Here is a 10308-nt window from a genome sequence, read left to right as displayed (position 1 = left end):
TTGTTTTGACATTTGACACATCACAAATTAAATTCTGACTCGGAATGCCCTTACATAATTCGGGAAACAACATTGCTAAGGAAGAAAAGGACAAATGACCTAGCCTAGCATGCCACAAGTGCAGCCTAGCTATTGACTCCACACTTTCCGGACTAGTAGTAGAAGTTTGCAAGGCTGAGCTGACATTTTCATCAAAATAGTAGAGGCTCCCATACTCATGACCACTCCCAATCGTTTTCCTCGTCAATTTGTCCTGGAAGACACAATGAGAAGGAAAGAAAGTTATACTGCAGTTCAAGTTTTTTGTAAGCTTTGAAACAGACAACAGATTTGAGGTAAGACTAGGAACATGTAGGACTGATTTAAGAGAGAGATCATTGCTTAGGTCAACCACCCCCTTTCCAGAGATGGTGGAGAGGGACCCATCAGCTACTCTCATCTTATCCTGGCCAGACAACAAATGATATGTGGAGAATAAGGACATATGTGTCATATGGTCAGTGGCTCCGGAATCAATCACCCAAGAGGTAGAATTAATGGAACTAGATGCACTAAATGCAGATGTTGTACTTGATTTGGAAAGAGAGGTGGAAGCTAAAGAATTGTTCTTCAGACGGGCTAATGCCCGACTGAGAACCTCTACCTCACTAGCTGTGAAGCCCAAAATACTTGGTCTAGAGCTTGCCTTGCGGTGGAAGATGACACTGTCTGAATACTCTGTGAGTTGTCACTACTGTTGTTGGTGGCAAGATTCCCACTTGCTGTGTGGCCCTTATGTTGCCTTTTGTCCTTTCTCAGAGCAGCTGACTTCAGATGAGGGTACAAGACCCAACATTTCTCCTTTGTGTGTTTCTCACCACCACAATGTGTACACTTGAGGGACTTCTTGTCTGAAAATCTATTCCCCTTAGTGGAGACTAAGGCTGAGTGTTCTCCAGGTAGTTCTGTTGACTGTGTCTGGGAGTCAACTTGCATCTCCTTTCTCCTTACTTCTTCATTCCTCACCAGGTAGTAGACATGGTGAAGCTCAGGTAATTCATCTCTCCCTAGAATCTGTGACCTTATACCTTCATATACAGGGTCAAGACCCGCCCGAAACTTGAAGGCTCTGCCCTCCTCAATCTGCTTATCATGCCTCCCCTTATCATTAGCATTTTCCCAATCCAAAATCAAATGGTGGTCAAGCTCTTCCCAGAGGCCTTCCAGTGTTGCAAAGTAGGTTGCCACGGACATGTCTCCTTGCCTTAGGGCTGCAATGTCTTGGTTCAGCCTGTAGATTCTAGCATTGTTCTTTTTCTGGCCATATGTCTTAGATACTTTCTCCCAATTTTTAGCAGCTGTGGGGAAGTGATGAACAGTTCTGGCCACCCTAGGAGTCATAGAGGCCAGCAACCAAGACATGACTGTGGCATTTTCCTTGAGCCACACGATGTATTCAGGACTGCCAATTTCTGGTTGTTTCTTGTCTCCATCCAAATAGCCTGTGAGCTCACGAGAGGTAATGAACAGCATTGCTGAGACAGACCACTCTCTGAAGTTATACTCATCTAGCAACACACTTGTAATCTGCAAGCTGTGCAGATTAGGGTTTTCCAGGTTTGAGGACCTTGTAACAGGTCTGTTATCTCTAGAGGAAACTTCATCGGATAGTGAGGACATCCTGACTTCAGTCCAAGAGTTGTTCACAGTGCTGTAGGTGGTTCTGTTTAGGACTGGCCGAAGTGGTCACAGTGTTCACAGTGCTGGTAGAAGTGTTCACAGTTCGGGTACTGTGCAGTGCTGTTTAGGACTGGTCAAAGTAACTGAACCAGTTCACAGTGCTAGTAACTGAAGTTACTTCAGTTAGGGCTTGTTCTGCAACCTGAAGTAACTGTGCAGTGCAGTAACTGAAGTTCACAAAGTAGGACTGATAACCGACCTGAAGAGAATCTGTAACTGAAGTTACCACAGTTCTGCCCAAGTCTTGCTAGGGCACGAAGCTGCAACTGTAGAGAAGGCTAAGTCTTTACCACTTGTTCTGCGCAAGTCTTGCTGGAGCACGAAGCTGCAACTGTAGAGGAAGCTCTCCCCCTTTCGGCTAGTGCTAGGACTGCTGAAATCAGCCCTCAACTAGGTCTGTCCTATACAGACCTCTCTTAGTAGCCCAGTAGCTACTATTTGCTGGAGATAATCTAGTAGGACATCTACTTCTGGGTCTTACTTCCCTTGAGTCCTACAACCAAGAGAAACCCTAGGTTCGAACTTGCTTTACTCTCTTACACTCCTAGGTCTTCACTGCAGCAACCCAGAAAAGGAAGAGAGAAGATGAAAAGACAGCAAGAGAAAAGAGTGCGCCTGCTGAAACCAGGAGGGAGCTAATGCTCTGGTACCATGTAATCTGAAGAGCTATACTCAAAGTAGCAAGGAAGAGAAGAGAACCACAGAACTGAAGAGAATGTCGAACTGTACTATCCAGTCGACCAGTCCTTTATTTATAGATGAATATAGTACAAGGTACAAGAAATTACTGGGATGCCCCTGATTAGTGATGGGACACCCAGATGACTTAAATCATTAAACAGGATTAGGCCCATTAACACAAGCCCAGTTACAAGATAAGTTAAACATAAGAATGGGCTAATAAGAACTCTTATCAGCCGAACATCACTCTAACATTCTAACAACTTGCAGTTTCAATTCCTTGTAGAACTGCAAGCAGCTCAGCTCTAATAGAGTCTTCCATCCCTATCGGGCCTGAGAAAAAAGCTATAGCATGTCCTTCCTTATTTCTCAAGACTCCCCCACTCCATAAGGGCTTGGATTGCCCTGGCTGCTTCCATCAAAATTCAATTTTACAAAATCTTATGAAGGGGGTAACCACTCTAAGGATACTAATTCATTCCTGGAATATCTCCTTTTCAACACAAGCTAGTTCCTTCAAACGTCATCAAAGGAAAAGGATGAAAAGCTATCAAAAGTTTTCAACCAAATAATGGCCCAAGTCAAGACACACTCTTCCACTACCTTCTTGCTTCTCTCCTCTAGAAAAATTCTTGCATTTCTCTCCTCCCAAATTGTCCAAATCAATGCTTCTTGGAAGCTTCTCCACATGGTCCTTCCCCTTTTGTGATGAATATCACAAAAAGAAGGATTAAAAAGACCCTTAACCTACACTAGCAAATTCCACCATTGGATTTGCAGAGAACACACCAGCTAGGGGATAAACAAAGAGATAGCCTTCTTTTCTGCAGATTATCCAAAGTGTTAATCCTCCCCAAATACATTCCCATTAAAAGGCACCTACTTTTGGGGGCATGGAAAATAGAGAAAGAAAAAGGTATTTGGGAGAACTATTACCGAGCCAAGTATCTTCCCAAAAACCAAATAGTCCCCGGAACACACATCATACCTTGCAAAGTTGTGGAAAAGAGGAAGAATATTGTGAATTGCCTTCCAAAGTGACGACAATGTAGCCCTGTGAGATACACCTGCATCCCAGCCATTTTCCAATGTGCCACGAATGTTAGCAATTATCTCATGACATAGCTTCTCTTGTTTTAACCACCATCTCCACAACCATTTTCCCAGAAGTGCAAAGTTCTTGACAACATTCCCTATGGCTAATCCCCCTTCTTTTTTACTTTTGCACACTATCTCCTAATTGACCAAATGATATTTTTTCCCCTCTCATGGTTCCCAAAGGAAATCCCTCATAATTTTCTTTAAGTTACTAGCCTCCCTCTATTCTAATTTCTAAATACTGAGAGGTAGCAGAGAGGTAAGTTTGTTAGAGTTGATTTTATTAAGGTAATTCTACCCTCCAACAAAATGTAATTTCTCTTTCAACCTGATAGTTTTCTTGCACACCACTCTATAATTGGGCATCAAATTCTTTGGGATTTGCGCATCTCCCAAAGTAAGTCATAGGACAACTAGTGGTAGAACACTCCAAACAAGCTTCTATCGATGACACTTCTCCTTCCTCCAAATTAATTCCTGCAACAAAACTCTTCTTCAAATTGATTTTTAAATTTGAAACCCTTTTAAACATCTTGATCAGACCTTTCAGATTACTCACCTTTCTCAGATCATTTTCTTTGCAAAAAATACTTATGTCATCCACAAATTGTAAATGGGTCACTAAAACACTGTCCTTCCCTACTTTCCAACCCCTAAAATCCTCATCCATATCATCTTTGAGAATTAATCTGCTAAGCACATTTACTACAAGGGTAAAAAGGAAGGGGGAGAGGGGGTCACCTTGTCTTAAACCTTTTGAAGCTGGGAAAAGAATCTCTAACCACCCCATTTACTAGTGCAGACTAATGACAAGATTTTAAGCAAGCAAATACCTAATTACACCATCTCTCACAAAAATCGTAATTCTTCATCACCTTTATTAAAAAGCTCCAATCCTCCAAGTCATGAGCTTTTACCAAATCCAACTTATACACAAACCCTTTTCTTTTGGCTCGCTTCATTTCCTCCACATGCTCATTGACTATAAGAATTTGGTTTACAATCTCTCTCCATTGAATGAAAGCCCTTGAGGCTGGTTAATAAGAGTTGAGAGAATGACCTTTATCTTCAATGACATCACTTTTGCCAAAATTTTATAAATGCTAGTCACTAGACTGATGGGCCTGAAGTCCTTAGGTTGACCAACATTCGACTTTTTTGGTATCAAATCTAGAAAGGTGGTGTTAACCCCCGGACATATAAAATGATTATTTGTAAACTCATAGAAACCACACAGAGATCACCCTTTACCACTTCCTAGCAATCTTGATAGAAAGCCATGGTAAATCCATATGGACTAGGAGTTTCTGTCAATTGAGAAAACAGCTCTCTTTATTTCCTCCTCTTCAAAATTTCTTCCTAACCATCTCAACTTCCAATCTGGGCCATTCCAAATCGACCAAACTCTCCCTATCATTTAAATATAATCTAAAAGTGGCCTTAAAGTGGTCCACAAAGATTCTAGCTATATTCCCTTGGTTAGAAACCATCTCCCCATTAACCTCCAGTATGTCCACATAATTTTTGTGCCTTCTCTCATTTGCCAAATCATGAAAAAACTTTGTATTGCCATCACCTCCTTGATCCATTTATATCTTGATTTCTGCCTTCAATTGGTTTCTTTTCTAAATAACACTTCTTTGAACTCCTTCAACTTCCATTTTAGGCTTCTCTCCTCGTCATTCAGGTTCATTTAAGCCTTCTTCTCATCTAATTCCTTAATTCTATTCAATAAGTTCAACTTGCTCTCCTCTAGCCTTTCAAAACGTTTCCCATTCCAATCCTTAATTTTTAACCTCAATCTCTTCAACTTCTTATGGAATCTTACTTCCTTCTATCTTAGTCCTCTTGATTCTTCATTCCACTTTGTACAAACTCCGGGTGAGTTAACCATATATTTTCAAATTTGAAAGGTCTAGGGCCACTTAGGAAAGTTTCAAGACTCAATCTAATAGGGCAATGATCAGAGGTTACCCTAGGTAATGCTCTCGTAGTTATCCCTTGTCAAGGTTCTTCCCATTCCACATTAAAGGGGAATCTTTCCACTTTTGAGCACAGAGGATTTTCTCTAAAGTTGGACCAAGTAAAACTCGCTTGGAATAGGGGAGGCTCTTTTAGTTCACAAGATTCTATAAAAGCATTAAACTTCCTCATGCTAGTTGAAATCTGTTGAATGAAATTACGAGTTTCATTAGAAAATCTAATCACACTAAAATCCCCTCCCAAGCACCATGCTCCATCGCATAAACCCTTCATTGCATTCAATTCCTGTCACATCTTGTTCCTCTCCTTGTAGCTGTTAGGTCCATTCACATTAGATAACACCCAAATGCAACCATTTCCCCTATTTTTAAATTTTATTGATATAGAAAATCTTCCAATCAACTCATCAATCGGATCCATTGAATCTTCCTTCCACAAGGTGACCAAACCTCCAAAAGCCCCCCATGAGGGAGTGAAACACCATCTAATTCCCCTTGCCTTCCAAAAGCTCCTACTCCATTTCTTATCCACCTCTGCTAATTTTGTTTCTTGAAGCATTAAAATTTCTGGATTCTCTTTCCTAAGCAAATCCCTAATTACACTTTTTTTTCTTGCACCACCCAGACTTCTTTCATTCCAGCTTATAATCTTCATTATTCTTTTCTCAAGAATCTCCCTTTTTTTTCTGACCACTTCCTACTTCAGGCCTTTTCTTCTATCCCCCCTCCCAGTGAACTCAAGATCACCCTCAACATCTGAAATTAATCTCTCTACTTCTGACCTTTTCTTTCTCCTTTTTTCCTTTTTCTTCTCTTCACTCTTCCTGAAATTAGTCTCCCTAACACTTGTATCTGTTTGCTCCAATCCAGCATTTCCTTTTACCGGAGTGGATGTAAAATCCTAATTGCTTTCTATGCCATGAAACCTTACCCTCCTATTTTCCAAGTCATCTAATTCATTGTCCTTCACCCCCCCTCTTGAGATACTCCCTCCATTACATTTAATTCCTTGAAGTTTTCACAGATTAGTTTCCAAATCCTTCCAGCCTCTTCGAAATTCTCCTCTCTAATCTCTTTTCTTACATCTCCTTCCACTTCCAACAACTTATCTCTTTCTCCCACTTTTTCTGATATTGGCTGGGATGCAGCTGCACCTGTATCAGGCAAAGTAGCATAATCAGTAGACAAAAATGAATTGACAACCATACCTGTTCCTCCTGCAGGTTCTTGACTAGGGGTGTGAAAAGGAGCAGAGATAACTTCAGTATCTGTTCCTTCCATTCCCTACTTACCCCTTTTTGGTGAGTTGATGCATTTCTGTAGGTGAAAATTTGGAACTACTGACCGTACATCCTGTGGACAATGAGAATCTGGGAATCATTCCTCTTCAATGGGGGGTACAACCTGCTCAACTTCAGTATTTGAATCGACTTTGTTTCCTTCCTTATCTATCCTTACTGTAACCCCTAAATCTGACTGTTCATGTTCTCTAGGAGTGATATGTTCGGCACACCATATCCTCCTCAATGAAAAGAAGCTGTGTGAAATCTTTCCTGCACCCACATATCTATCTTTTCTACCACATCTATACTGTCAATACTCGAAGAATCTGAGAAAACCGACTTATCTTTCTCCTCACTTCCAGACCATCCAACATTCAATTCAGAGAGTTCTTTCTCCTTCAAAGCCTCCTTGCTTCTTGGATTATGTCACTCCACTCCTCCCTTTCTCTTTATAAAGGCCCACCTCCTGTCTCAATAGTCCTCCACATGCCTCCATCTGAACCATCAGTTTGTCAACTATCTGCTGGTTCAAATGAAGGCCGCCCCAAAGTTTGTCCACTATCTGCTGGTTCAAATGAAGGCCGCCCCAAGCTATTGATCCATCTGTCCAGAATTTAAAAAACTCGACTGACCATTGAAATTCCTAGCCACCACCTGTGCATAGGTTGAACCATGTGTGACCAAGAGTCTTGTCATTTCCCTCTTTGTAGTTTTCTTGTGGTAATACATTTGTGTTTCCAGTAAAATGTTTCACCACTTTTGTGTAACTTACAACTTCAGTTGACTGTCCCAGTCTCTTCATGTGATGTAAGTTATCTTCTTCAAACTTCTCATATCCTTCTGTGTGCTTCCCTCCACAACTCCGCTTCAATGGAGGTAACAAGCCACACTGAGTAGAAGATTTCATCTGAGAGGAATGGAACTTTCCTAGGAATATCTTCTGGTTTTGTCCCTACTAACAACATGGAAGCCGAGTGAAGGTCTCCAGTAAAACATTCCTTCTCAAAGCGGTAATGGTCTCAGTCTTCCACAGATGAAACGGTAAATCCAGCACATGAATTGTTATCTCTTTCTCCATGTTCAATGATTTCGAGTTTGATATTGGGGATCACTTTGCAACTAAAACTTGACCAGCCTCCATCGGTATATAAACAACTCTTAAATCCAGACTATCCTCCATTAATTCAAGCAAGGCTTTGTTTTTCTCAGAGGGGGTTACTATTATTGTACCTTTCAAGTCTTAAGTTTCTTATTATCGTCCGTGTAACCTTTTCTCAGTCCTCTACCTTATCCTTAGCTTGAGTCACCCATTTTTGCTCCCAGTCTTTATCCTATGTCAAGGCAATAATTCCCCTACCTACCATGCATGTAATCTTAGGAGCTGTACTCGAAGTAGCACAGAAGAGAAGATAACCTCTAAAATGCAGTGAATGTCGAACTGTACTTGCCAGTCGACCATGCTATTATTTATATATGAATATAGTACAAGGTACAAGAAATTACCGGGATGCCTCTGATTAGTGATGGGACACCCAGATGACTTAAATCATTAAACAGGATTAGGCCCATTAACACAGGCCCAGTTACAAGATAAGTTAAACATAAGAATGGGCTAATAAGAGCTCTTATCAGCCGAACATCACTCTAACATTCTAACACTCCCCCACAAGCTAAGCATGGATATCAATCATGCTTAGCTTGCCAAGTATGTCCCTGAACTTTGTTGTTGCGAGCCCTTTAGTTAATACATCTGCAATCTGCATCTCTGATGGAGTATAAGGCACACAGAGTTCTCTTGAAATAATTCTCTCTGACAAAGTGTCGATCAATTTCAATATGTTTTGTTCTGTCATGCTGCATGGGATTGTTGGCAATGTTGATAGCAGCTTTATTATCACAATACAGCCTGAGAGGACCCTCAGTCTTGATACCAAGCTCATTAAGAAGAGTTTTGAGCCATAAGAGTTCAGCAACCCCGTGTGCCATAGCTCGGTATTCTGCTTCTGCACTTGATCTAGCCACAACATTTTGCTTCTTACTGCGCCATGTGACTAGGTTTCCTCCCAAGAATGTACAGTAACCTAAGGTTGATTTTTTGTCTCCAACAGACCCAGCCCAATCAACATTAGTGTAGGTTTCAATTTCAAGTCTGCTGTTTTTTTTGAATAGAATTCCTTTCCCTGGGCAAGTCTTCAAGTATCTGAGAATTCTTTCCACTGCTCTCATATGAGGGGTCTTTGGTGAGTGCATGAATTGACTGACAACATGCACTGCATAGGCAATGTCTGGCCGAGTAAGGGATAAGTATATCATTTTTTCTACCAATTTTTGGTACCTTTCTTTATCACAGTATTCCTCACCCAATGATTCTTGTAATCCATGGTTTGGTTCTATTGGAGTGTCTGCTGGCCTGCACCCCATCATGCCTGTTTCCTCTAGGAGATCTAGCATATATTTTCGTTGACATATGTAGTTTCCTTCTCTTGATTTAGCAAATTCAATCCCAAGAAAATATCTCAGATTTCCCAGGTCTTTGATCTCAAATTCTGAAGCTAAGAACTCCTTCAATCTCTTCATCTCTTTCACATCATTTCCAGTAATCACCATATCATCCTTGTAAACAATGAGTACTGTAAGTTTGTCATCCTATCTCATTGTAAACAATGTATGATTTGCACTGCTCCGAGTGTACCCCATTTTCTTCATGGCCATACAAAGTCTCTCAAACCATGCCCGGGGAGACTGCTTCAAACCATATAATGCTTTCCTTAGTTTACACACCTTCTTTCCAACATCATATTCAGGTGGGGGTTCCATTCATGAAGATCACCATTTAGGAAGGCATTCTTCACATCCAACTGATGAGGTTCTCAAGAGAATTTTGTTGCTAGTGACAGTAGAACCCTGATTGTGTTGAACTTTGCTACTGGGGCAAAGGTTTCCTTATAGTCAATTCCTTCCTTTTGTGAGTCAGAATTACCTTGGATTGCATAGACAGATTGATCTGAGTTCAACTGGTTGCAATCATGAGGTTGAGGGCCCTTCTTCCTTCTGCTGTATGTAAGTATCTCTTTCTCTTGCCTACTTAAACCTTCAAAAGCATCAGCTGAATCTGGAGAAGTAACTGGCACAGTGGGAGTCTCACTAGGTTGACCCGGAATGTTACAACTAGGAGTAGTGGAAGGTGATGAAAGGGGAACAAATAAGAAGGGAGAATGAGAATCCTCTTCCAATCCACTAGTCTCCCCCTGAAGAGGATTTTGAGAAGACTGGAAATAGGGTTGAGACTCAAAAAAGACTACATCTCTGGTGACATATTTTTTCTTGGAGACAGGATCATAACACTTATACCCCTTTTGCGTAGGAGAGTACCCCAAAAAAATTCCCTTTGTAGTCTTGGGATCCAGCTTGGTTTTCTTTGGATCCTTCACATGTATGAAGGATGTACAACCAAAAACCGGTGGGGAAAGAGGAAATTCTGGAAGAGTGGGACACAAAATAGAGAAAGGGGTCTTCATACCCAGTACCTTAGATGGCATCCAATT

This window comes from Nelumbo lutea, chromosome 3 (assembly GCF_056320005.1).
Source record: "Nelumbo lutea isolate HS-2025 chromosome 3, American lotus-T2T, whole genome shotgun sequence".
In the NCBI taxonomy this organism is placed as follows: Eukaryota; Viridiplantae; Streptophyta; class Magnoliopsida; order Proteales; family Nelumbonaceae; genus Nelumbo; species Nelumbo lutea.
Note: the sequence above shows the minus strand (reverse complement) of the source record.